This window comes from Caretta caretta, chromosome 5 (assembly GCF_965140235.1).
Source record: "Caretta caretta isolate rCarCar2 chromosome 5, rCarCar1.hap1, whole genome shotgun sequence".
Classification (NCBI taxonomy): Eukaryota; Metazoa; Chordata; order Testudines; family Cheloniidae; genus Caretta; species Caretta caretta.
This window is the reverse complement of record NC_134210.1, coordinates 31,764,773-31,788,038: the sequence shown is the minus strand read 5'-3', so window position 1 is coordinate 31,788,038 and position 23,266 is coordinate 31,764,773. Positions and strand designations below refer to the sequence as shown.

The 23,266-nt window shown below is 40.5% G+C and overlaps 1 long non-coding RNA gene across 1 annotated transcript in view; it reads left to right on the top strand.

The window, feature by feature from the left end:
* Positions 1–23,266, top strand: part of LOC142071994 (uncharacterized) — a 41,669-nt gene that overhangs the window by 4,759 nt on the left and 13,644 nt on the right. The window contains exon 2 of the long non-coding RNA XR_012668276.1: positions 15,707–15,823. This is a non-coding gene — a long non-coding RNA (uncharacterized LOC142071994). The remainder of the gene's footprint in view (positions 1–15,706; positions 15,824–23,266) is intronic.

Here is a 23,266-nt window from a genome sequence, read left to right as displayed (position 1 = left end):
ACTCCTTGCTTTCCAAACCAGCTTTCTCTAGCTATATAAACAAACCAGAAGAGTTGGAGAACAGCTGTATTCTCTAGGAGATGGACCACTGAGGATTAGAAGACACTTTAATTACACATAATGGCCATCTTTCAAATTCATAACTATTGAACATAGGTACAGCTCTTGGCAGATTGTTTGGTTTGGCTGGTTTCTCTAGGCATCTTTTTTAAAAACCCTTTTCTCAATTTTCACTTGCCATAAAATATAAATTAGTAGACTCTGGATCTTCTGTCACAGACTAGAGCTACACTTTAAAACAAAACATTTAATAATATGCTATATATTGTGACAGGGTCAGGCCAGATGGCTATAGGAGAGTAATAGAAGGCAGATATATTAGCCCCAGGTTAAGTAGGTCCCTTTTCCCTGGGTAAGGTAACAGGGAAGGTTCCAGAACAATCAGGAACCTTCCGGAGACAATTAAGACAGACAGGCTGATTAGAACACCTGCAGCCAATCAAGAAGCTGCTAGAATCAATTAAGGCAGGCTAATCAGGGCACCTGGATTTAAAAAGGAGCTCATTTCAGTTTTGTGGTGTGCATGTAAGGAGCTGGGAGCAAGAGGCACTAGGAGCTAAGAGTGAGAATGCATACTGTTGGAGGACTGAGGAGTACAAGCATTATCAGACGCCAGGAGGAAGGTCCTATGGTGAGGATAAAGAAGGTGTTGGGAGGAGGCCATGGGAAAGTAGCCCAGGGAGTTGTAGCTGTCACACAGCTGTTCCAGGAGGTACTCTAGATAGCTGCATTCCACAGGGCCCTGGACTGCAACCCAGAGTAGAGGGCGCTTGCCTACAGTCCTTGCCTACAGACAGTCCCCCAACCTGAAGCGAATACTCACCAGCAACCACATACCACACAACAGAACCACGAACCCAGGAACCTATCCTTGCAACAAAGCCTGTTGCCAACTGTGCCCACATATCTATTCAGGGGACACCATCACAGGGCCTAATAACATCAGCCACACTATCAGAGGCTCGTTCACCTGCACATCCACCAATGTGATATATGCCATCATGTGCCAGCAATGTCCCTCTGCCATGTACATTGGTCAAACCGAACAGTCTCTACATAAAAGAATAAATGGACACAAATCAGATGTCAAGAATTATAACATTCATAAACCAGTCGGAGAACACTTCAATCTCTCTGGTCACTCGATTTCTGATCTCAAAGTGACTATCCTTCAACAAAAAAACTTCGAAAACAGACTCCAACGAGAGACTGCTGAATTGGAATTAATTTGCAAATTGGATACAATTAACTTAGGCTTGAATAGAGACTGGGAATGGTTGAGTTATTATAAAAAAGTAACCTATTTCCCCTTGTTTATTCATTCCCCCCCTCCCCCACTGTTCCTCAGACGTTCTTGTTAAACCCTGGATTTGTGCTGGAAATGACCCACCTTGATTATCATACACATTGTAAGGAGAGTGATCACTTTAGATAAGCTATTACCAGCAGGAGAGTAGGGTGGGGGGGAGAGAAAACCTTTTGTAGTGATAAACACCCATTTTTTCATGGTTTGTGTGTATAAAAACATCTTATGTATTTTCCACAGTATGCAACCGATGAAGTGAGCTGTAGCTCATGAAAGCTTATGCTCAAATAAATTGTTAGTTTCTAAGGTGCCACAAGTACTCCTTTTCTTTTTGCGAATACAGACTAACACGGCTGTTACTCTGACACTTGATAAATGTTACAATTTCACATCACCACAAAAGAAACTTTTAGACAGCAGAAATAGTTCAGTTATATTTTACAGAGAAGTTCAGAAGAGAGAGGATACACTAGAAAGATTAGGTCTGTAAGATCATCACAGTTGGAGAAAAGAGTGAAAGTAGCAGAGTTAATGTCTCTGACTTTAGTAATCTTTTAAATGCCTCACAGAGCACAACTGAGGCAATAGCTATCAACTGCTAATATGCAGTCAATTTATTATATACAATAAGAAAATGGTTTCATTTGATTTTATTACAAATAAATGCAGAGCCAGAAAATACTTTAAAATAAAAGTCTATGTGCTCACCATTTCATTTTTTTCTGTTGCCATATTTATTTTTTAAAATGAGAAAGTTTGCAGGGATGTTACATGAATACATCCTGGGACCAACATGGATCCAACAACACTACAAATAACTATGTACTACAGAGGAATATAATGGAAGCTTCCAAGTCATGGGGTAGAAGCCTCATTGCTTGATTCATTTAAGTCAGGATAAGACAAATTACATGAAAAGATCCTGAAAGGAACAATTCTGTATAAGCATCCATGAATAGACAAGATGACCATTTTAATTTGATTGCATAAAAAAGTCAGTCTTGACTGTTATGTTAATCAGATTAGCTGTTGCCCTGATGTTTTGACATAAATGAGTATCCATGATTTTCTTTGAGATATACATTTGCAAGCCTAAACTGAGTACGGCTCTATCTTGCAAGATGCACTCCCGCCCTGATCTAGCAAAGCACTTAAGCAAAGGCTTAACTTCGAACACTTGAGTACTCCTGTTGAATTAAGTTTAAAAACATCTTTTTGGTTGAAAATTTAAGATTTGTCAAAGAAAAAATGAAAACCCAAATTTTCTTGTTTAAAAATGATTTGTTTTTAGTAAGAAATTTGGGGTTTTGTTTTTTAAAAACTGAATATTTTACCCAAATTACTGAAAATATTTTTAAACACAGAAAGACTACCAAAATGACTTTCAAAAACCAGAGCATATTTTGGTTTTTGGTTTCAATTTTTTTGATGCAAAATCAAAACAGTTTGAAAAAATATTTTTTTAAATATCCTGCAAAAAATAATTGACATTTTTGATGAGCTCTAATGGGCCCCATTTATTCATAACAATGTAGGGAAACCTAGGGGGTGTGATAGATTAGACAGATAATGTAGTTATTCAATGTGTCTTCAACCCTCACTTGCGTGGCCTTGAGGTGGGGCATCCACATCTCTGTTTTCTGGAGGCAAGAGTGCTACACTAGCTCCAGATAAGTGACGATGCAGAGGCACATGTAGGGACTAGGGCAGCTATTGCAGTTCATAGACTGGACTACCAACTGCACTACACTTTGCCTGTAGGTTGGGAAGCTGAATTCCACATCAACCCATTCGAAAAAGGCGTAGTTTGCCACACCAAGCTTGATTAATCAGGCTTTGTGTGAGTTGGGAAGTATTTTACCGTAGAAATGCAGGCTAAGATCTGTAAAAAAAATAAAATAAAATAAAAAAAAAATGTATGCCTGAAGGTAGGCTCCCAAGTTACGTAAATAAGTGGCCAGAAGTGTTAAGCAACCAGCAACTCAACCCTGAAGTCCATAGGAGCTGCTGGAAGGTGAGTTCTTTTGAAAATCTAGTCCCAGTAGGTTAAGGGCACTCTCTAAAAAATCAGGCCCTTTTAAGGTATGTGAAGTGAGGCACTGGAAAAAAAAGACACCCAGATTCATTAGTCATTTGAAAATCTTGGTCCAGAATCACTGGGCCAGATCCTCAGTTGGTGTAAATTGGCATAGAAACCTTGAAGTCGATAGTTTACACTAGCAGAGAAGCTGACCTGTTATCTATAAGCAACATTTTTGACAGGTTTACATTTAAACTAGCCTCACATTTAACAGTACAGATGGAAAATAAACAAGCCAAAACTCTAACCCAACAGAATGACCACGGTTCACTTTGTGGCTGTTGTCTGGCTTGCCAGGGAAGAGGAGCAAGGCTCAGAAGCTGCTGCAAAAGGGGAAGGGTGGGTCAGCATGGGGACACTGACTCAGCCCCAGGGACCAGAAGGGCTGGGGAGATCAAAAGAGGGAAGCCCGGTGAGAGAAGCCCTTTTAATTTGGACCAGGCCAAGCAGCATCCAACCTCCACCCCTTTGAGGTAGCAAAATACCGGGTTTGGTAAGGACCTGCTGTGGACATCACGCTGGCCATTCCTTTCTAGGGGGGCTGGGAAGGAATTTTCCCCCCAGCACCAGTGCACTAGCCATTCCTTTCTAAGGAGGCTGGGGAGGAATTTTCTCCCGACCACCAGCGTGCTAGCCACTCCTTTCTAGGGGGGCTGGGAAGGAATTTTTCCCCCACCACTGGATTGGCCTAGGTGGAGTGGGGGCTTTTTTTGCCTTCCCCACAGCGGGTTCGGGAAGGGCTTTGTTATGGTGAGTAGGGATGGGAGTTAGGCTGTGATGTCGCAACTCATTATGAAAGTGTGGGGTGGACGTCCAGTGCAGGCACTCCATAGGGAAGGGAATACAGAGAGCAGATATATGGCTTGGTAAAAGACTTAAAAAAGGAGGGGTTGGTTAAAGGAGTAGAATGGGGTGGGAGTTGGGGCCCCTATGACTGGTACAGCAGGGAGCCAACCCCTCTTTCTTATAGCCCACCTTAACCCTTGTATAGGGGGGGGATGGTAAGGTCCCAGCAATGGGTTTTCTGGGCAACCTGGAAAAAGAGCAGGGCTGGCAGAAGACCCCTGGGTAGTTACTGAATGAACATGGAGTAACCTGCACTGTACACTATTATCTGCCAGGTAGAACCAGACAACTACTAGTAAAGTTGCGTCCTCATCAAAATCATACCAACTGTCTCTTCTCCTTTCAGTATAACTGGACAATTCTGTGCTTCAATAATGCATGCTAAACTTAAAGTGAATTGCAATTAGTTGTTAGCAAAATGATTAGTCGTGCTGTTAGCAAGTTTAATATAATCAGACATGCACATGCAAGCTAAAGTCACTGCAGGATTTATGTTATTTAACAGAAAAGCTGAACTGAATCAAGCATTTAATGCTTATTTTTGGATCTGCTTTCTACACCATCTGGGATGGGAACATTCTGATCTTAAGCTGTGATCTGCGCTGACCCCTATTAGTTACTGTCTTTGCAGCTCAGAGTCCTGACATTGCTTTGTGCTACTGTACCGTCTCATGCACAGGAGGTCTGCAGAACCATCAATGACCTTTGTCTACTTAGCAACTACAACTATAATATTCGCAAAAAGAAAAGGAGTACTTGTGGCACCTTAGAGACTAACCAATTTATCTGAGCATAAGCTTTCGTGAGCTACAGCTCACTTCATCGGATGCTCACGAAAGCTTATGCTCAAATAAATTGGTTAGTCTCTAAGGTGCCACAAGTACTCCTTTTCTTTTTGCTAATACAGACTAACACGGCTGCTACTCTGAAAACTATAATATTGTTAGCAAGAAACTGGACTAACCAGTGTCTGAGCACTCTAAGACCCTAAAGGGCACCCGAACTGACCACATGGATTTGATTTGCAACCTGGAAAAGAATACAACAAATATCATATGGTTTCTAAATGACTCTCTGGGTTTCTTTCTGGCTTTTCAGAAGATTTCTCAACTTAAATGATGATGCTTTTGACATTTAGATATTAAAAAATAAAATAAAGGTCACCATTTAATTACTCCCCTTCTGGCTCACAGTCAACCCTGGGAGACTCAGTAACCAACATGCAATTATATAAATGCTGTACTGTTATGTTAGAGACACAGCCACTACTAATTTACACTCCCATGTGCCAGCTAACACCCTAGGAGGCGTCCATCTCTACATCTGTGTTATTGCCACTGACCTCCTTTTGAGGTTTCCTCTAGGGAGGCAGGATTCCAGGTTTATTACAGCTTAAGTTCTTAGGAACTTCTGATCCAAACCACAGGAAAGACTCATGAAAACCCCTGATGGTGGGATTACATGACAGCAGTAGGATGTGCCACAGACATACACACAAAGGGAAAAAAGAAATAAGGGGAATTATAATTGTGATCCTGCACTCTAGATATAGTGTATTCATAACAGCTCTTTTGGTAAAGGAATCATCTTATTAGATGTCCTCCTTCCTTCTGCACAAACACCCACCTTAGCAAGTCTTCCAGTGAGTGCTGACATGCAATTACTCTGGTGATTTCTTTCTGAACCATATTCTTCTGTGACTCAGTCAGCACCAATAGAGGAACGGAAGAGAAGTGCTCAAAGAAAAAGATAAATGAAATGTCACCCTTGTAGGAACATAGGATTTGTCACACTGAATCAGAACGATGGCACTTTACAGTAAAAAGAAAAGGAGTACTTTTGGCACCCTAGAGACTAACAAATTTATTTGAGCATAAGCTTTCGTGAGCTACACCTCACTTCATCGGGTGCAACTTATGCTCAAATAAATGTGTTAGTCTCTAAGGTGCCACAAGTACTCCTTTTCTTTTTGCGAATACAGACTAACACGGCTGCTACTCTGAAACCTGTCACTTTACAGGAAGCGTAGGATCTAGCTTCTGGAAGTAGCCATTTCCTGGTGCATCAGAAGAAGAACAAAACTAAAACATATACCACACCTCACACCTGCCTAATTGGGAAAATTCCTAATTACTCTTCAGATAATTAGTTTGCATCCTGAAGCATGATACAGATCACATTAAGTTCAGTGGAACTATTTATATGCATAAAGTTAGGCATGTGCCTAAGTGTTTCCAGGATCAGGATCACATTAGATACAGCCATACTAAGAATATTGCACCTGGTACCTGATAGGACTATTCCACAGAAGTGCAAAGCAACCAGCTAAGGGGCAAAGAGTCAGTGAGCACGATAAGAGAATTAAATTGTTGTTCTGGTTTTTTTAAATGAAGAAACCCATGACTATTGCTATTTAACGGAATGAGGTAATTTTGTCAAAACTGTTCACTCTGGCAAATCATTTAGACATGAAAAAGGGCAGTTTTGCACAACACTTCACCTTACAGTCTCTCTCCCTCTCTCCCCAGACTCAGCGGATTTCTCTCCCAGTTCTTTCTCGTGACTTCTCTTCTATTTCAGTGATTATGGCACTCTTTTTTTTAACTCCTTTGTGGCACTATTTTAATGTAAATGGTAGATTTTCTTTCTTTTTTTCCCCTTGTCATTTTTATGTACATGTTTCACCAAAATTGTTAAATACTTTTGTAATTAATTTGTAATCGGATAAAGACTGAGTAAAAATGAAAAGGAAAAAAATACACTTCATATTTTTGTTTTCATAATGTCTAGTACAGTTCCCATTTATATCTAAATAATTTGTTTGCCAAATTCTGCCTTTAGGTATATATCCGCATATATTAAAGATCCAGAACCTCCATTGTAGAGTTCTCTGAAATGCTTCCAGTTCCATGCACAGGGCCAGTTAGACAGGCAGAACTGCTGCAGGATCTCAACATGTAATGAGACGATGGTGTTCAGAGGAGGGATTAGATTTACTAGGAACTAGGGAAGCTTTGGGGAAAGGAGATACTTATACAGGAAGGATGGGCACCACCTAAACCAAAATGGAACCAGATTGCTGGAACGGAAAATTAAAAAGGTCATAGAGGAGTTTTTAAACTAAGGGAGGGGAGAAAGCCAACAGGTGTGGAGGAGCACACAGTTTGGATAGACATATCCCTTAGGGGAGGATTTATTAAAGGAGATACTCTGTATCCTAGTAAAGAGGAGAGGCTAGAAGTTGATAAGATAGAGGTAGGAACTGAAGAGAAACAGTCAAATGAAAAAGAGTCCAATTCACATGAAGGCAGACAACGAAACATTGACAAATTTTGTAAGTATTTGTATACAAATGCAAGAAGTCTAAATACTAAGATGGGTGGACTTGAGTGCCTAGTATTAAATGAGGATATTGATACAAGAGGCATCATTGGTGGAACAATTATAGTAAATAACACAGTAATACCAAGGTACAAAATATACAGGAATGACAGAGTACGATGTGCTGGTGGGTGAGTGGTACTATATGTGAAAGAAAGCATAGAATCAATTATAGTAAAAAATCTTAAATGAATCAAACAGTACCATAAAATCTCAATGGATAGAAATTCTATGTTGAATAATAAGAGTATAGCAGTAGGAATGTACTACTGACCATGATGGTAATGGTAATTGTGAAATGCTCAGGGAGAGAGGCTACAAAAATAGAAAACCCAATAATACCAGGGATTTCAATTATCCTCTTTTTGACTAGGAACAGGTTATCTTAGGACAGGATGCAGAGATAAAATTTCTAGCACGATTAATGACTGCTTCACAGAGAAGCTAGTCCTGGAATGCACAAAGGGAGATGCTATTCTTGATATAGTCTTAAATGGTGCACAAGATCTAGTTCAAGAGGTGAATATAGTTGAATCACTCAGTAACGTATTTAATTAAATTTCACGTCCTTGTGGAAAATGGGGGGAATACCAAAGAAACCCACCACAGTAGCATTTAACTTCAGAAAGGAGAACTGCACAAAAATGAGGAAGCTTGTTAAGTGGAAAGTAAAAAGAACAGTCACAAAAGTGAAATGCCTGCAAGTTGCATGGAAATGTTTAAAAAATACCATAATGGAGGATTAAACTAAAGATACCACAAATAAATAAATAAATAAATAAAATAAAAGTAAGAGGGCCAAAAAAATGTCCCCATGGCAAAACAACAGAGTAGAAGAGGCAGTTAGAGACAAAAAGACATCCTTTAAAAATTGGAAGTCAAATCCTAGTGATGAAAACAGAAAGGTGCATAAACTCTGGCGAGTCAAATGTAAACGTATAACTAAGCGGGCCAAACAAGAATTTGAAGAGCAACTAGCAAAAGACATAGCAACTAACAGCAACTTTTTAAAGCATATCAGAAGCGAGAAGCCTGCCAAACCATCAGTGGGGTCACTGGACAATCAAGGGGCTGAAGAAGCTCTCAAGGAAGATAAGGCCTTTGCACAGAAATTACATGAATTCTTTGTATCAGTCTTCACTACAGAGATACTTCTTCACTACAAATTGTGAAGGCAATTTCCACACCTGAGCCATTCTTTTTAGGTGACAAATCTGATGGTCTCAGATTGAGGTGTTCATAAAGGAGGTTTTAGAACAATTGATAAACTAAATAGTAATAAGTCACCAGGACTTATTCACCGAAGAGTTCTGAAGGAGCTCACATACGAAATTGCAGAACTAACTGTGGTAGTGTAATAGCAATGTAACCTATTGCTTGAGACAGACTCTGAATCAGATGACTGAAGGATAGCTAATGTGACACCAATTTTTTTTAAAGGCTCCAGAAGCGATCTTAGCAATTATAGGCCAGTAAGCTTCAGTTGCAGGCAAATTGTTTGAAACTATAGCAAAGAACAGAATTATCAGACACACAGATGAAAATGCTATGTTGGGGAAAAGTCAACACAGCTTTTGTAAAAGGAAATCACACCTCACCAATCTGTTAGAATTCTCTGAGGGGATCAACAAACGTGGCAAGGGTGATCCAGTGGATATAGTGGTGATCCAGTGGATATAGTGTAGTTGGACTTTCAGAAAGCCTTTGACAAGGTCCCTCACCAAAGGCTCTTAAGCAAAATAAGGAGTCATGGGATAAAAGGGAAGGTCCTCTCATGGATCAGTAAATCGTTAAAACGTAGGGAACAAAGAGTATGAATAAACAATTAATCTTCACAGTGGAAAGAGATAAATAGCAGGGTCCCCCAAGGACCTGTACTGGGACCAGTGCTGTTCAACATAGTCATAAATGTTCTGGAATACTGAATGCAGTTCTGGTCACACCACCTCAAAAAAGATATATTAGAATTGGGAAAAGTAGTGAGAAGGACAACAAAAATTATTAGAGGTATGGAACAGCATCCATATGAGGAAAGATTAAAAAGACTTGGACTGTTTAGCTTGGAAAAGAGATGTCTGAGGATGTATGTTAGAAGACAATAAAATCATGAATGGTGTGGCAAAAGTGAATAAGGACATTTTATTTGCCCCTTCACATAACACATGAAACAGGGATCACCCAATGAAATTTACTGGCAGCAAATTTAAAACAAACCAGAAGGAAGTACTTCTTCACACAATGCACAGTCAGCCTGTGGAATTTGTTGCCAGGGAAAGTTGTGAAGGCCCAATGCAGAACTGGGTTAAAAAAATAATTAGTTATTCCATGGAAGATAGGTTCATTAATAGCTATTAGCCAAGATGGCCAAGGATGCAATCCCATGCTCTGGGTGTCTCTAAACCTCTGACTGCCGGAAGATGGGACTGGACAACAGGGGGTGGATCACTTGATAAATTGCCCTGTTCTGTTCACTCTTTCTGATGCAGTAGGCAGTAGTCACTGTTGGAAGACATATGTAGGGCAAGATGGACCATTGGTCTGATCCAGTATGGCCATTTTTATGTTCTTATGAGATTCTAATTTAGATCAGGGCCCATTGTTTTAAGCACTATACTTACACAGCATAAGCAACAGTCCCTGCTCTAAAGAGCATACAGTCGAAGGGCCTGATCCAAAGCCCATTAAAGTCAGTGGGAGTTTTTTACTTCACTTTGCTTTGGATCAGGCCCACAGAAGAAAGACAAACAAATAGTGAGAAAAAGGAAATATTATTATCCTCTAACAGATGGGGAACTGGGACACAGACAAATTAAGTGACTTGCCCAAGGTAAGACAGGAAGTCTCAGTTGCAGAGGCATGAACTTAATTCAGCTCTCCTGAGTCCCAAGCTAGTGTCTCAACCCTACGACCCTCTTTCTTATCAAAAGTTGTGCTTGTGCATGCATTTCGAAAAGCAGAATTTAGTCCCTTATGTTGTACTGGGGAAAGCATGAAGAACTGCAGTGTCCTTTAATTTATATTCCTGTGTGTAAACTCATTGTGCATGCAGAAAGAGACACTGTGGTCATTAGATATAATAGGATTAGAGCTCTCTGACGCCTTGCTTCTACAGTCATTGTTCAATTCTAACAGAAGTAGTGTTTTAATTTCATTGCATTCTAAAACTCAAACGCCATTGTATCTGACAGACTTAGGCCATGTCTACACTTTTCGGGGATTGACGCTGCTGTGATCGATGCAGTGGGGGTTGATTTAGAGGGTCTAGTGAAGACCCACTAACTTGACTGCAGAGCGCTCTCTGGTCGACTCCAATACTTCACCGGAACGAGAGGAGTAAGGTAACTCAAAGGGAGAGCACCTCCCACCAATGCAGTGTGGTATAGACACTGCAGTAAATCGACGTAAGCTACATCAACTCCAGCTACATTATTCACATAGTTGGAGTAGTGTAATTTAGGCAGCTTACCCAGGAAGTATAGAAAAGGCCTTATTTATGATTTAATTCATGACATTATTTATTTTCTCTTCTAAAAATATGCCTTTTCTTCACCTTTTTAACATGTGACATTTCTTTACTTACAGTACCTCCACAGAGTTCTCTATAATAGACTCAGTGCAATCTAGCACTTAGTGTTTCTACGGTATCTTTAGTCCTCTTCACCAAATGACATATTTTTCTTTATACAGTAATGCATTTGTGTTAACCGATGCCTTCTTCTACCTGCTCTACAAAGAGATCGACACACTATGCAACATCCAAGTTCTACCAGTTCCTGGGATTTGGCTTTATTAATAAAGGAAAAAACAATAACATAGCAAAGATTAGCTTTCCCCAGGCTTTGCTGCTTCAAGGGTTCTTCCATCAGAATTATGCAGCTTATACCCTAGACCATCTCTTTCCAGAAACCCACTTCCACCTCCAGCTGGGTTAATGAATCAACTGCTAGAATAATCCATCAGAATTCACCATATCCTTTCCAAATAGGATCAGAACTTGCTAGCATTTCAGGCAAATGCTGCCAGACTGTTACAGTCTTTATATATACATATAAAACCACATCTACACTAGGACATGCTCAGTCTGCATTAATAACTAGAAGGTGTATGACAAATGATTACATTTTTATGAATGAGCAATTACAGATAAAAGATTACACATGTTGTAGGGCCTGGACTATCTTTAGTTTGTGTACTGTGCAGTGCTAACTTCACTGTTGGCATTTAATACATAATGAAAGTAAAATATAACAGGATATTGCATCACAAAATACAGTGTTCATTTATTTGAAAAGTGGGTAGTCGCTTAACCTGTAATGTTTTATGGTGGCGTCAATGATCTGAATACTATATTATAGTAATGAAATCTCAGTAAAATGAGACATCACCGCTGTATCCTATTGAGTTTTTGATAGGAAGTGAGGTTTGACTGGCTACCATTTGTATGTGCATATGTTATTGAGTGTTCAGAATGGTCATGTGAAAATCTTTAAGGTTTCTCTGGGCCTTTATTTTATGGAGTCTTTAAGTAAGTAAGTAAGTGTGTGTGTGTGTGTGCATCTGTAATTTTGCATGACTCTGCTCTTGGGTCATTTATTTTGCAAGGTGATGTGCTGCACACTGGTTGTGCTGACGACATCACTCTCAATTAAAAGGAGTACTTGTGGCACCTTAGAGACTAACCAATTTATTTGAGCATGAGCTTTCGTGAGCTACAGCTCAGCTCACGAAAGCTCATGCTCAAATAAATTGGTTAGTCTCTCAGGTGCCACAAGTACTCCTTTTCTTTTTGCGAATACAGACTAACACGGCTGTTCCTCTGAAAACTCTCAATTAAGACTCCCACATAGCCATTGGCAAAGAGATTGAAAGGTTGCAAGTAAGGAAAGAAAAGGAGTACTTGTGGCACCTTAGAGACTAACAAATTTATTTGAGCATAAGCTTTCATGAGCTACAGCTCACTTCATCGGATGCATTCAGTGGAAAATACAGTGGGGAGATATATATACATAGAGAACATGAAACAATGGGTGTTACCATACACACTGTAACCAGAGTGATCACTTAAGGTGAGCTGTAATAGCATGATCACTCTGGTTACAGTGTGTATGGTAACACCCATTGTTTCATGATCTCTATGTATATAAATCTCCACATTGTATTTTCCACTGAATGCATCCGATGAAGTGAGCTGTAGCTGACGTAAGCTTATGCTCAAATAAATTCCTTTTCTTTTTGAGAATACAGACTAACACGGCTGCTACTCTGAAACCTGTCATTAAGTAAGGAAAGGAATTGCTTTCTCTAGGCTGAAGGGGTATAACTAGGAATAATGGGTTGAAACTGAGCAAATTGGCATTTTCAAATGACTGTTGGGAAGTTAGTTCTGAATAATGAGGTTTATTAGGCTATGGATTAGAGTCACAACGGAAATGGTAGAGACCCCATCACTCAAGACATTTACAACAAGTCTAGACAAAGCAACATTAAGATAATATAAGGAGAGTATCCAAACTGCCATTTCTAATATATTCTCCAGTGCAATTCTGCTTAGCACTTATGTAGACTTCGTTAAGTAGTGGGGTAGTAGTTCCCTTCTGCATTTCTCCACTCAGCCTACATAAAAGCCAGGCGAAATCTGGCTGTCTGTGAGAAAAAAAGATACAGCACACCCAAAAATATATTAAAGAGCAAATATTACAGTGTAGTGCTTTTATCTATTTTACTGTACAAAGTAGGTCTGATTCTCAGTTACACTAAGGCCCCATTATATTGCTCTGGCAGTGTAAGGAGCCTTAAAATAGGTATAAATGTAATTTACACCCACTTAAAGGTCCCTTGATGCTGTCAGGGTGGTGTAAGGGGGGCTTCATTTAGCTCAGAATGCATATTGCATAGGCAGTTCACCAGGAGGATGCTTTTAATAAAACACCATTTACTGCTCATTGATATATTGTAGTTATTCAAAGCAACAGCGATTTAGAGATGGTATTTTAGTCCAGAATGAAATAATTATAACAACATAGAATCATAGAATCATAGAATATCAGGGTTGGAAGGGACCCCAGAAGGTCATCTAGTCCAACCCCCTGCTCGAAGCAGGACCAATTCCCAGTTAAATCATCCCAGCCAGGGCTTTGTCAAGCCTGACCTTAAAAACCTCTAAGGAAGGAGATTCTACCACCTCCCTAGGTAACGCATTCCAGTGTTTCACCACCCTCTTAGTGAAAAAGTTTTTCCTAATATCCAATCTAAACCTCCCCCACTGCAGCTTGAGACCATTACTCCTCGTTCTGTCATCTGCTACCATTGAGAACAGTCTAGAGCCATCCTCTTTGGAACCCCCTTTCAGGTAGTTGAAAGCAGCTATCAAATCCCCCCTCATTCTTCTCTTCTGCAGGCTAAACAATCCCAGCTCCCTCAGCCTCTCCTCATAACTCATGTGTTCCAGACCCCTAATCATTTTTGTTGCCCTTCGCTGGACTCTCTCCAATTTATCCACATCCTTCTTGAAGTGTGGGGCCCAAAACTGGACACAGTACTCCAGATGAGGCCTCACCAATGTCGAATAGAGGGGAACGATCACGTCCCTCGATCTGCTCGCTATGCCCCTACTTATACATCCCAAAATGCCATTGGCCTTCTTGGCAACAAGGGCACACTGCTGACTCATATCCAGCTTCTCGTCCACTGTCACCCCTAGGTCCTTTTCCGCAGAACTGCCGCCTAGCCATTCGGTCCCTAGTCTGTAGCTGTGCATTGGGTTCTTCCGTCCTAAGTGCAGGACCCTGCACTTATCCTTATTGAACCTCATCAGATTTCTTTTGGCCCAATCCTCCAATTTGTCTAGGTCCTTCTGTATCCTATCCCTCCCCTCCAGCGTATCTACCACTCCTCCCAGTTTAGTATCATCCGCAAATTTGCTGAGAGTGCAATCCACACCATCCTCCAGATCATTTATGAAGATATTGAACAAAACCGGCCCCAGGACCGACCCTTGGGGCACTCCACTTGATACCGGCTGCCAACTAGACATGGAGCCATTGATAACTACCCGTTGAGCCCGACAATCTAGCCAGCTTTCTACCCACCTTGTAGTGCATTCATCCAGCCCATACTTCCTTAACTTGCTGACAAGAATACTGTGGGAGACCGTGTCAAAAGCTTTGCTAAAGTCAAGAAACAATACATCCACTGCTTTCCCTTCATCCACAGAACCAGTAATCTCATCATAGAAGGCGATTAGATTAGTCAGGCATGACCTTCCCTTGGTGAATCCATGCTGGCTGTTCCTGATCACTTTCCTCTCATGCAAGTGCTTCAGGATTGATTCTTTGAGGACCTGCTCCATGATTTTTCCAGGGACTGAAGTGAGGCTCACTGGCCTGTAGTTCCCAGGATCCTCCTTTTTCCCTTTTTTAAAGATTGGCACTACATTAGCCTTTTTCCAGTCATCCGGGACTTCCCCGGTTCGCCACGAGTTTTCAAAGATAATGGCCAATGGCTCTGCAATCACAGCCGCCAGTTCCTTCAGCACTCTCGGATGCAACTCGTCCGGCCCCATGGACTTGTGCACGTCCAGCTTTTCTAAATAGTCCCTAATCACCTCTATCTCCACAGAGGGCTGTCCATCTCTTCCCCATTTTGTGATGCCCAGCGTAGCAGTCTGGGAGCTAACCTTGTTAGTGAAAACAGAGGCAAAAAAAGCATTGAGTACATTAGCTTTTTCCACATCCTCTGTCACTAGTTTGCCTCCCTCATTCAGTAAGGGGCCCACACATTCCTTGGCTTTCTTCTTGTTGCCAACATACCTGAAGAAACCCTTCTTGTTACTCTTGACATCTCTGGCTAGCTGCAGCTCCAGGTGCGATTTGGCCCTCCTGATAACATTCCTACATGCCCGAGCAATATTTTTATACTCTTCCCTGGTCATATGTCCAACCTTCCACTTCTTGTAAGCTTCTTTTTTATGTTTAAGATCCATAAAGATACATAAAGTAAATAACCTTGTGAGAGTAACTTTTTTTTTCATCAAGCCTTAGAAACCGAAGAAAACAGAATGAAAGTTTTAATGGCATGATGTTGATTCAGATGGTATAATTTAATGAGCGGAACTGTAGAGAAGATCAAAGAAGGACCATCAAAATATCAAGGTAGTGTGACATTCCTCTTCTTAATTATTCTGGCTGAATTTACAATTAGAATAGGCCCTGGCATTCAAAAATGAAATAAAGGGTAACTGTAACATTCAGGTTCTTACCCTCTCCACTTTGAGAATAGACAGCAACTAATTAGACATGTCACCTTGCAAAATAAATGACCCAAGGGCAGAGTCATGCAAAGTTACAGATGCACACACACACACACACACTCACTTACTTACTTACTTACTTAAAGACTCCATAAAATAAAGGCCCAGAGAAACCTTACAGTATGCATCCGATGAAGTGAGCTGTAGCTCACGAAAGCTTATGCTCAAATAAATAGGTTAGTCTCTAAGGTGCCACAAGTACTCCTTTTCTAATTAGACAGAGAATAGTGTAGTGTGCTGCCTGTAATACTGTACCCTGAACAATCAGAGCTGGGAGGAAAGCGATAACAAATATAGGTCTTGATTCTGCAATCATCACTCATGTTGAGTAGTTCTTGCTCATGGGAATAGCACTATGTGTGAGTAAGGAATTGAACCAGGGTTTTAAATTCAGTCCAGAAGTCAATGGAAAGCCAGTGGAGTGTGAAGAACATGGAAATAATATGCTCACATTGGCCTTTCTTGCTTAAAGGTGACCCGCAAAGTTAAAAAAATAGGTATGTGCCCCTTTTTGCTGTATGTATGAAGAAAGCATGAAAGTTGGGGGGGGGGGGTTGTTTGTTTGAATTAAGTTTACAGTGGGCAATTAACACTTCTTCAGTCATAGGACAAAGGAAGGTTAGTTACAAATTGTTGTAATGAGTCATAAAAGTAGTGTCTCTGTTAAGTCCATGATTTTTAGTGTCTTTCAGAGTTATGAATTTAAGTTTCTTGGAATTGGAAAAGGTTCAGAAAAGGGCAATCAAATTGATTAGAGGTATGGAACGGCTTCCGTATGAGGAGAGATTAATAAGACGGGGACTTTTCATCTTGGAAAAGAGACGACTAAGGGGAGGGATATGATTGAGGTCTATAAAATCATGACTGGTGTGGAGAAAGTAAATAAGGAAGTGTTATTTACTCCTCATAACATAAGAACTCGGAGTCACCAAATGAAATTAACAGGCAGCAGGTTTAAAACAAACAAAAGGAAGTATTTCTTCACACAACGCACATTCTTATGTTCCCAGGCTCACCTTTTGAAGGTATTGTGCAAGTTTCCTTTGAAGACAAGGACTGATAGGTCAGATATGGCATGATTGCTTTGTGTGATTTCTTGCAACATGTGTTAAACCCTTATGCTTAACAATCTGTCCTGCTTTGTATTTAGCTGTGACACTCTGGTTAGATTTTCCAGTTCTGAAGAAATGCCTGGAAAGGCCAAAAGCTTGTTTCTTCTATCAGTAGAATTTGTTCCAATAAAAGATATTACCTCATCCACTTTGCCTCTCAAAATGATGGACATTTGAGTGGCATGTAAAAATAATGAAATAATAACAATAGAAGAATATCGTACTATAAGATGCTTATACAAATGAATAAGCGGTCACCATGAAACACTTGGGCAGCAACCAATATTAATCATTATGGGAGTATAACACTTTTCACACACTCTGATTGAAAGTTGCTGAATACCATTTTTTAATTATTTTGGCATTCTGCAAAACCTTATCCAGACAACACTGCTTCATGAAGAATCTCAGTCTTATTTTTTCTCATACTTGGATCTAGCTGTGATCACTTTAGTTTAAATTTTTCTAAATGTAAGCAAATTATATAAAATATTCTTATCATCTATGTAGTATCTCAGATCAAGCACTGCTGCTGCATTGCATTCTGGAAATTATGCAAATTAAAATTTCTTACAATCTTTCTTACAACCTTCCAGGCCTGCCTAGAGAGCCCTTGTGGAAGCAGCCAATCAGAGCCTAGTAGACTCAGATAAAAGGAGCTGCGGGGGCTTAACAAGTTAGATCCTGGCTGAGGCTGGAATGATGCTCCTTTTTAGCTAAAGAAACTTGACTGGCTGCATTTACTGGACCTGGGAGAGAGAGGACCTGAGAACTCTAACCTGAAGTTGGTGCAGGTAAAGGGACCAATTGGGAAGAGGCCCAGGGAATAGCAGCAGCAACTAATTAAAGGACGCAGCACATGTCTGTTGTTTATATGGTCCCTGGGATGGAACCTGGGGTAGTGGATGTGCCTGGGTTCCTCCACTGGCAAAGTGGCCTAAACCCCAAGAAGGGGATTAAGCTCGTTTAGAAGCCTGAGCATAGTGTGGGATTGAAAGCACCCAGAGATGGGGCTGAAGACCCTGGTGAAGGGGAAACTTTTTGTTATCCTGGAAAGGATTAATTTTTGCCTGTGCAATATGGCCATAGGGCTGATTTACTGAAGCCCTGCTCAGTGAGGTTGGCAACCTACAGGGGGAGCCAGGAGCAGGAAAAACATTGCAGTATCACACCCAGCCACTCAGGTGAGTGCCCCCCAGCACAATTTAATATTAAGTAAAGGTTTGAGTGCTCATTCTTGTATTTCATATTCTGCAGTCTCAGTCTGAACCCAGCTAGGCTGGTCTAGTAGCAGTAAAGTGTTCCTAGCAGAGTTGCTGACAACTGGCTGTTTAATATCTGTGACTCCACTCCTTGAAGGGAGGCAACATAGTATAGTGAATGGGGCACTGAACTAAGAGTCAGGACACCTGGGTACCATTCCTGGTTCAGTCAGTGACTTTCTGTATGACCAATGGCAAGTCATTTCACATCTCTGCTTCTGTTTCCGTTGTCTATCTTTGTTCAGACTGTAAACTCTTCAGGGCAGACGCTCTGTTGCTATTTGCTCAATGAGGTCCAATTCTGACTGGGTTCTCTGTGTTATTGTACAACAAATATCAAAGGGTATTAGGAATGAGACAAGAATTTAGCTATCAGAAATCAACAGACTTTTGTGGGCAGGGTAAAGTAGAAGCTGGGGCTGGGGGGATCGACAACTATTGAGGACTATGGGAGAAGGACTTAAGGAGGGATAGGTAGGGTAGGAGGGTAATGGAGGGAATGGTGAGAAAAGGAAAAGGTGCAGAGAGCAGCTGATAAAGCGGAGGACAGAGAACAAATGATCTGCAGAAGAGGGAACAGTGGCAATGGAAAAAGGAGATAAGAATGGGACTCTATAAAAAGAATGGGGGTGGAGGAAAGAGAAGGGAAAAGGCAAAGGACAAGAAAGAAGAGGAGGATTGATGAAAGAAGGAAATAAATGGAAGATGTGATGAAAGGAGAGAAGCAGAGCTGTGGAAACTAGAGAAGGGAAAGGATAGGAGACTCCAGTGAGACTGAGAGACTAATTATAGCAACACATTTCCGTCTACTCTTAAGCACTGCAACATGATAGGGGCTCCTAACCCTTGTCTTGAGTTTTCACTGCTCTGACTGATCTGTTGGAGGCATCAGGTAAACATAGGAATTTCATTTCTAATAGAGAAGTATGATCACCCTATATGAAAGCCATTGAATTTTGTCCCTGTCATACCCTGTTCACTTAGGTGTTTTATATTTTTATTTTTAATTCATGTTTCAGATAATTTTTCTGGTACTAAAGTAAAGCTCAGGGGTGTGTAATTTTTAAAGACTGATGGAGTGGTTGCTACTCTCCAGTTCTCCGGTATAGTAGGTGATTTCAATGAGAGATTGTTTAGTTAGGTTAGCAACTCAACCTACTTCAATCTTAAGTTCCCCCAGAACTCTCACATCTATACCAGCTGATACTGGTGACTTGTTTCTCCCTAACTTATCAGTATGTTCCAGCACCTCCTCTCAATACTTCAAACTCTGACCTTTCCCATATTTGTTAACTGAAAAAATGTAATTATTTTTCTCCTCAGTATTCTTTTGGGTGAAAACTGATGGGTGGGCAGGAGGGGAAAATTATTTTTTTTTTTTTAAGGCCAGAAGGGTCCCTTATAAATTTAATCATCTAGGCTGGCCTCCTGCAAAACACAGGCCAAAGCACCTCACTGGGTAATTTCTGTATCAAGCCCCTAAGTTCTGCTTGAGCTATTGCATGTCTTTTGAGACGTATCTGGTCTTGATTTAAAGACTTCCAGTGATGGAGAATCCACTATATCCCTAGGTAAATTGTTCCAATGGTTAATTACCCTCAACGAGCAGGGACCCAGCAGCCACCCCTTCCCCAGCAGCACAGGCAGCCCTGTAGTTAGGGATCTGCTGCCCTTCCAGGAGGTAATGGGTTGGGTTGCTTGCATGCCCACCCAATGGAAGAGCCACTGCTTCTCTCTTCCTCCCCTCCAGGCATCGGGGAAGCCCTTTCCTGCTGCATAGGCTAAAGGATCCGAGCATGTGCACTGACTGCAGTGAGGCTGCTGCCCAAGACTTCTCCCTGAGCCAAGAAGGGGAAGGACATGCATATAATTTGAAAAATGTCTGGGCCTAGCCCTGCAAGGTGTCAGGTAGTAGTGAGTTAGGCCCAATGTATGCCCACCTAATAGTAGGTGCAGAGGTCAGGAGAATGGACTTGTCTTCCCTTTCTAGATTCTTTTGGAGGTTCCTCACAGTTTGAAGACCAAGACTCTTGTCCCCTCCCCATGGCTGCAAACAGCAACTTGTGTAGGAAAGACAGTTCTGAAACTCCTTTATTAACTCACTTTTCAGAGTACTTTTTCTCCTCTTGTGCAATTTTGCTTGGGCAAGGAGAACATAGATCTATGGGATAGCTGAATCACTTTTCATTGCAAAATCAACCCCAACATATATTTAAAGTTGCTTTTAACTGCTCTTGAATTATAAAACATCCTGGGACTCTCGGCAAGGGGTCATATACATATTACTTGAAATTCAGCACTGCTTTATTTCTCAGTTTGGTCACTTCTGAAGAAAGGTGCTCTGCAATCCTAGAAGAGATTGCATCATATGGGCTGAACTTTTTTAACCTTGTAACTTTGGAGGTTATACAGTGAAATAGCTTCCATTGTAACACCTTAAGGGAAGAAGGGGTTGGTAGAATACTGGAATTTAAAGGTACACTGCTTTATTTTCAAATTATATCTTTAAAAGTATATTAAACTCTCCTTTCAGAATCACCTTTATTGGTGCCTTATTTGAGATTCAGACACTGATATAACCCTTTTCTGATTTCTTTGCAGTCAAGTTGCCTCAATGTCAGAAGAACTCCTCAGAGTACTTTTCATTCAAATATAGGTAGTCTTGAGGGGGACTTATAAACTTATGAGGTAGCATCATTTGTGCTGCTATGCAATTTCATTATCAACCCTTTTATTCAGAAGATTACAATTCAGCTACAAAATATCAGCCCAGGTTGAAACTTGATGAGATAATAGGCTATTTTCTAAATCTATTGGATAAGTCTACTCATTTCCTTCTGTGTGGCTGAGGTATCTATCCTCAGGTTTTCCTAGAGCATCCATCAATATAACGTCGAGGGTGACATTCTGATCTCATTGAAGTCACTGGCAATATTCCCATTGACTTCAGTGGGGCTAGGATTTCACCCCAATAAAAATCAAAACTGCACCAATACAATCATCAGGTAATTTTTTTTACCTGATTATTTACAGTGATTATTCTCAGATGTTCAGACCTTCTGCCTAGTATCCTACCTGGATAGTCATGTGGGAGGAAGAATCTCTCTCTCTCCCTCTCTCTCATGCCGTGGAACAGCTATGAAAATCTTTCTATCTAGGTGTGCTCCGCCATTGTATTTAAGTGCACAATTGCTAAATTAAAGTCCTTGTCACTGAGGAGCCAACAGAGGTAACAACTCCCAGTCACTACTGACCTAGGCTGGATTCATACCTGCAACAGAGATAGAAGATTGAACCCCATAACTGATCCATCCAGTCCATCATGGATTAGTTTGAATAATTTTTCCTTCCTTAAAGGAATTGTCATGATAGGTTTAGTAAATTATAAACAATATATAACTTTCTTAACCTGGAGTTAATTCTCTAATTTATGCCACACCATCTCCATTGACAATACTCCATTTAGAAGAGAAAAGCAATAAAACCTTTAAAAACCCTATCAACATTTTCTGCCAACGAATGAGGCTTTGTGATTGCAATAAGCTCCTGTTTTGCAAAATATGTATTTAAAAGTGGGTAGTCTAGGTACTGAAAGGCTACATTTAGACAATCTGGTGAGGATTCATCTGTTTTTCATTATTCAGGATGGCTTTCAGTCACCAATGATGGAAGTGTTCTTTCCATGGGGGGAGGGATAACCCAGTGGTTTGAGCATTGGCCTGCTAAACCCAGGGTTGTGAGTTTAATCCTTGAGAGGGCCATTTAGGGATCTGGGGCAAAAAATGGGGATTGGTCCTGCTTCAAGCAGGGGGTTAGACTAGATGACCTCCTGAGGTTCCTTCCAACCCTAACATTCTATGTTCTCAAACTAATATAATGTAGAACCATGTATGCCAATGTTGGGCTCGCTATCCCATTCCAAATATTGATGTTTTATAGTGTGAACCTTATTGTAACTCCACATTGTCTCAGCAACAACAGTTTAGTGACTTAGAAGAGCCTGCTGTTGCAGAAGTTCCTGCTGTGACTTTTGTGTGTGTCTGATATAAAACATCTAGATTGTGAAACTGAACTTTTGCTTCCCATCACCACAAGCAACAAATGAGACAATATACAAAACAGCCCACATATGCGCAGTGGAAAACTACCATCTCTGCATCCTTTCAGAATGTTATCAACATCTTTGAACTAAGATTCTAGGAAGAAAGTTATGATTGTTTTAGTTCAAACAATACATTTTGCAAGAGCTCCTCCAAGTAATTTCAGGCATAGGAGTGTCATTTTCACTTACTCTTTGCACGTAGCTAGAGTGAGACAGAAAAAGAAAATAAACAGTGGTAAGTAGGTAAATAGTGAATAATTTACATCTCAAATATCCCTCATTTTGATGGCTGGTCTCTTAACAAACCCATGTTTACTTTTATACCTGCTAGTATCTCACCTCTTAATGTCAGGAGTGTTGAATTATGGAACGAAGATTCTAGACACATGATTTAAGATTACAGAATGCTTTTCATATGGATTAAAGCAGCTTTCACAATTATGTCCTTAATTTTACCTCACTGTTGTATTTGTGGGGAAGGATGTGTGTAATTTGTATTGTGGTAGTGGCCAGATGCCCCAATTAGGATCATTGACTTACTGTGCTGGGTTCTGTAGAAACACATAGCAAGATAATACCTGCCTTGAAGAGCTTTCAATTTAAATAGCCTGATTCTGCAAGAATTATGCATGAGTAACCTTCCCATGTGAATAAAGTTACTCACATGCATAAATGTTTGCAAGGTGAGGTAAAGCAAGAAGCACCAAACCTGCATTGTGAGACACAGAACCAGGTAACAGTGTTAAGAATGTGTTCAGGTATATAATAAGCAATAAGGACAACTTTATTTTAAAATTGTGTTTAATCTA